Here is a 6,000-nt window from a genome sequence, read left to right on the forward strand (position 1 = left end):
AGGTGAGATTGGGGAGGTAGGTGAGATTGGGGAGGTAGGTGAGATTGGGGAGGTAGGTGAGATTGGGGAGGTAGGTGAGGATGGGAGGGCAGTGAGGATGGGAGGCGGTGAGGATGGGAGGTGGTGAGGATGGGAGGTGGTGAGGATGGAAAGACGGTGAGAATAGGTAGGTGAGATTGGGGAGGGCAGTGAGGATGGGAGGTAGGTGAGGATGGGAAGTCGGTGAGGATGGGTAGGTGAGATTGGGGAGGTAGGTGAGATTGGGGAGGTAGGTGAGGCTGGGAGGGCAGTGAGGATGGGAGGTAGGTGAGGATGGGAAGGCGGTGAGGATGGGAGGTAGGTGAGGATGGGAAGGCGGTGAGGATGGGTAGGTGAGATTGGGGAGGTAGGTGAGATTGGGGAGGTAGGTGAGGATGGGAGGGCAGTGAGGATGGGAGGTAGGTGAGGATGGGAAGGCGGTGAGGATGGGAAGTAGGTCAGGATGGGAGGTAGATGAGGATGGGAAGGCGGTGAGGATGTTCTGAACTGAAAACATTATTTGCCTTATCAGTCTGTTGAAGCAAGAAGTGTTTCCTTTTACACGTCATGCAACATCCGGGATTCACTGCCGTGATGTGCAGTGTCGCACCCTATTCCGGGGGGTGGGATACCCTGCCCTGGAGCCTGACAAATGCCCCCTATTCTCTTTCTAAACTGTTTGTCCTTTTTATAGCTTAAACTCTTAACCTCTTCACTGCTGGACGGGCTCCAAAACATTACATCTATCTTTTGGCCTGCATTATAATTCGCGCGCACACACACACACACACACAACACATATGTAGATACATATAAAATATATTGCAGAGCAATGTATATAATGTGTGTATGTATGTATATGTATATATATATATATATTTATATATATATATATATATATATATATATATATATATATATATATATATCAAAAAATAAATAGATGATACCGTTCTGTGGCTAACGAAATGCTTTTATTTGTGCGAGCTTTCGAGATACACTGATCTCTTCTTCCGGCGATGTTACAAAAATATATATACATAAATCTATTCGCAGCCAGCACACACATCAACATTAGGAAATCCAGATGCTTGTCCCATAGAAAATCATAAAAGATGTATATTACCAGATGATGGTCCAGTAAGGAGAGACAGCACACACGGGTAGAAATGCAAAAGTGTATTAAAACACAAAAACCAACGTTTCGGTTCCCACAAACGGAACCTTCCTCAGGGTGAACCCTGAATCACTATCACTCACACCCTGAGGAAGGTTCCGTTTGTGGGAACCAAAACGTTGGTTTTTGTGTTTTAATACACTTTTGCATTTCTACCCGTGTGTGCTGTCTCTCCTTACTGGACCATCATCTGGTAATATACATCTTTTATATATATATATATATATATATATATATATATATCTCTCGAGAACGGTCCCGTGGGGACTGAAACGTTGAGTAAATAAATTTCACTTTTTTGCATATAGGAGGGCCTGTCCCTTTTTTGCATATCGGAGGGCCTGTCCCTTTTTTGCATATCGGAGGGCCTGTCCCTTTTTGCATATCGGAGGGCCTGTCCCTTTTTTGCATATCGGAGGGCCTGTCCCTTTTTTGCATATCGGAGGGCCTGTCCTTTTTTGCATATCGGAGGGCCTGTCCTTTTTTGCATATCGGAGGGCCTGTCCTTTTTTTGCATATCGGAGGGCCTGTCCCTTTTTTCATATCGGAGGGCCTGTCCCTTTTTTGCATATCGGAGGGCCTGTCCCTTTTTTCATATCGGAGGGCCTGTCCCTTTTTTCATGTACACACACACAAATTAGTCACTGCAAAATACACACATTGCTCTGCAGTATGATACAAGAGACATGCGCACATGCAATGTTGTGGATAGATAGAGATATAGATAAGCAGATAGATACGTGCACATATACATCTATATTAGGGGTGACCAACTCCAGTCCTCAAGGGCCACCAAACAGGTCAGGTATTAGGGATATCCCTGCTTCAGCAAAGGTTGGCTCAATCAGTGGCTGTCATTCTGACTGAGCCACCTGTGCTGAAGCAGGGATATCCCTACTACCTGACCTGTTGGTGGCCCTTGAGGACTGGAGTTGTCCGCCCCCTGATCGATATCTCTCTCTCTATCTACACACATATATACATACATACATACATACACACACACACACACACATATACACACACACACACACATATATACATACATACATACATACATACATACATATATACACACACACACACACACATACATATATATTTATACACACACACACACACACACACACACACACACACACACACACACACATATTTATACACACACACACACACATACACACACACACACACACACACACACACACACACACACACACACACACATATTTACACAGTGCCCGTGCAGTGCATTCACACACACATTGCTCTGTAACCTGTCCCTTCAGCGGTGCAGCTTTGCCCATGCAGATTAATAATTGCACGCCCCTAATTAAAGTATCCGTCATGTTACTTTTGTGCCTCACGCAGAGAGCTGTAATAAGGGTTTTTGTAATATTGACGTTTCGCTGTGCTCCATTTTTGCCTTATCATTGTACCTTTTAATTGTCTTTAACTCTGTTGCAAGCATTTTCGGGCCGCCTGTAATTTGTCATTGTATAATCACCGCTGTGCTATTTTTTATAAAATCGATGCATTGACAGCTTTTTCTGCGTGTCTCCATGAAAATGTGCTTTATACACGACGTACTGCCCACCGCTGCCAGGGATTGTGCTTAATAACTCAAAGTACCCTGCCCTGCTGTTTAAAGAGGAAATCCAAGCTGTGGACTATTGAAACAGGGGGTCCCGGGAGCAGAACCCCATCAATTTCAGCTTTGGGGACCCCCTGCTTCCACAGATACAGACCTCCATAGGGGGCGCCGGTAGCCGCTCTGCTCGGCTAGCAGGGTTCATGTAATGGCGGCGTTTCAAAGCTCCCGCGCCCTGCTGGCCAATAGGAATCCATGATGTCATCCGGTGCGGCTTCCTATTGGCCCACGTGACGCGGGAGCGTTAAACTGAGGAGCGATACCAGCACCCCCTTAGGTTTGTATGTTGGGCAGCAGGGGGTCCTCAGAGCTGAAATTAATGGGGTTCAGCCCCGGAAACCCCCTGCTTCAACCCTATGTTAAAAAAAATAATCATAAAATAATCTTATGAATTGCTCCTTTAATGGGATACAGTGACCCCTCCAATAATCATTTTGATGGACAGCACAGAACACTTGGAATTGCTCAGCCTTGGATGTTGTCCCGTCCTCCTGACTTTGGACAAACACATGGACACCAGAATTAGTGGATATAAATTGTCACAGCATTTATTAACTACTACATAATCACCAGTACATAACTTCACATTTTCCTTCCCAGGGGACCCACCTGTTTGCTCTGAACACCAAAAGCCCACAGGGTATCCGTGGCTTGAACCCAAAATCGCCACCTTGAGCCTGGTGACACTGTAACATACACATTACTTGGGAGTAGAAGTTGGGTGAATGTCGGGGTGGATTTGGATCTGCCTCGGATCGGCGAAAGGAGAGAGGGACAGGGAGAAGGATTAATCTGAGTTCAGATTTGTATTTAATGGCAGATTTGAATTCATCCGCTTGTTTTTTTTTTAGTATCCAATCCACAGACGGATTTTAGTGGAGGGGACGGATTTTGTCTAAACAATCTGTGGAATACCGGGGAACAGATTTGGACAGGTTCGTCCATCTCTACTTGGCATACCAGTCGCGTTGGCCTCGTATGGAACTGCCACCACCATGACCACACCACAAGAGGGCTACCGACCTCCGCCATGGCCACACCACAAGAGGCCTACCGACCTCTGCCATGACCACACCACAAGAGGCCTACCAACCTCCCCCATGACCACATCAAAAGAGGTCCACCGACCTCCCCCATAACCACAAGAGGTCCACTGATTTCCCCCTTGACCACACCACAAGAGGTCCACTGCCCTCCCCCATGACCACACAACAAGAGGTCCACTAACCCCCATGACCACACCACAAGACGTCCACCGACCTCCCCCATGACCACACCACAAGAGGTCCTCCGACTTCCCCCATGTCCACCCAAGAGACCCACTGACCTGCACTAAAAGAGCCAAACCAGCGATGTCCCCACAACAAACATAACACCATCCTGTCTGCGCATGCGTGACATTAGTCCCGGTATTTTCAGTGACAAATATGGTCACCCTGGTTAAGGTGAGTAAAAACGTGACAGAAACCCTCCACCGTACATCAAATGAAAACACCCCTTGTGAGCACATTCACACGTCTCACACAGGTCTGCCACGCTGCCCTTCCCCATTATCTCTTAGCATACACTGCTTCCACTGCAGCCAGGGATTCTGGGTAATGACATGCAGGTGATCATACAGTGTCACTTTTTGCTCTTTATCCATTGTAACATGGGATCCCTATAAGCGTATACCTGCCGCATTACACAGCTTGTCAGCACAGCCTGGGTTACAGAAGTGCAGAGCCAGTAACCTACTCACGGAAAGCGTTTTGGAACCTTTTGAATCTCATCGGTGTGAGGCTGCTTATACTGACAGTGTGCTCATTTGCATGTCATTTCCCAGAATCCCTTGCTGCAGTGGAAGTGCTGTATGCTAAGAGATAATGGCTGTAAATTCCGCCAATGTTTTTTTTTTTTTTAAACTAGATTTCACAGAATTTGAACCTGGGAGTAGTCCGGACCTGAACCGCGCTATTCTCATGTCGCAGGACCCCACAGTTCTAGAGATAGTTACTGGTTTAGTGTCAGGTCTATTGCTCCCATAAGGGTGGGCCCATTCACTGGTGTTTTTACACTCGCTTTATGTGGTGTGTTGTATTTTTACCAAATTATGGAAAAACTCAAAAAAGGGAACTAAAATGCTAAAATAGCCCAAGCATGAAAAGGGCTTCGAATTAGTCTAAAATCATAAAACAGTTAGGGAACTCAAATAATGTAACAGATAAACTGAACATTTTAAAAGATTTGTTGAGAATTCTCCCCCCGAGGCGGGTGCCAGGCTTGGCGTTCTGGTTCTAAATAATGTTTGGGTTTTGGTTCTAAAAATCTGAAGGGTTCTGTGCTTGTGGAACTTTCGTTCTGATTTCGAACACCAAGTTTTGCCCCCTTTCTACCCCCGAGGGAAATCAAAATGGCCTCCATTTCCTGCGGGCCAATAGGGAACCGCAACATCAGAGGGACGACTTTGTGGGCTCCCATTGGACGACCGGGGGAAGTAATACCAGCAGCTAAATGGGTATCTGGTGATCCAGGTGCAGGGCCGGCTGAAATAATCGCACAGGGTCTCTTATCTTGTCCAACGCGGCATCTCATCAGACAACGCAGCATCATGATGTTGCAGCGTCACGTGACATCGCGGTGCCATGACAACGGGACGCTGTAGGTAGAGATGACGTCTGGGAAAGGACAGTTGCTGAACTCCCGCGCTTACCGCGGCAATCCGTTTTTATTATTGTTGGGAAGAGCACGGGGCCTCTGTAACCGTGGGGCTCGGCGCGGTGGCACCAATGGAACCGCCATGAAGCCGGACCAGGGGTGTCCTCGAAGCTGGATCCAACCCCCCTGGCTCAGTGGCTCCAATACTGTAAATAAAACAATATGAACAAAAAACCTTTATTTTGCTTCCCTTTTTGGGGGACAGTGTGGGTGGGTATATATACTTCTAATCAAATAAAGACCCTTCAATACTGCAAACCCAACTCTTTTTCAAAAAAACAAGGAAAACAGAATGTTTTCTTTATATAACCCTCACCCAATAGGGTTTCCCCTTGGCGGCATGCTTCATCATTGGGTCCATCCCGTTCCGCTGCGGAACGGGCCGTGTTGCGACCTACAAGCTATGTGGGAGCACTTATTAGTATGACTGTACACACACACACACACAATATATATA

The sequence above is a fragment of the Ascaphus truei genome, chromosome 10 (genome assembly GCF_040206685.1).
Source record: "Ascaphus truei isolate aAscTru1 chromosome 10, aAscTru1.hap1, whole genome shotgun sequence".
Lineage (NCBI taxonomy): Eukaryota > Metazoa > Chordata > Amphibia > Anura > Ascaphidae > Ascaphus > Ascaphus truei.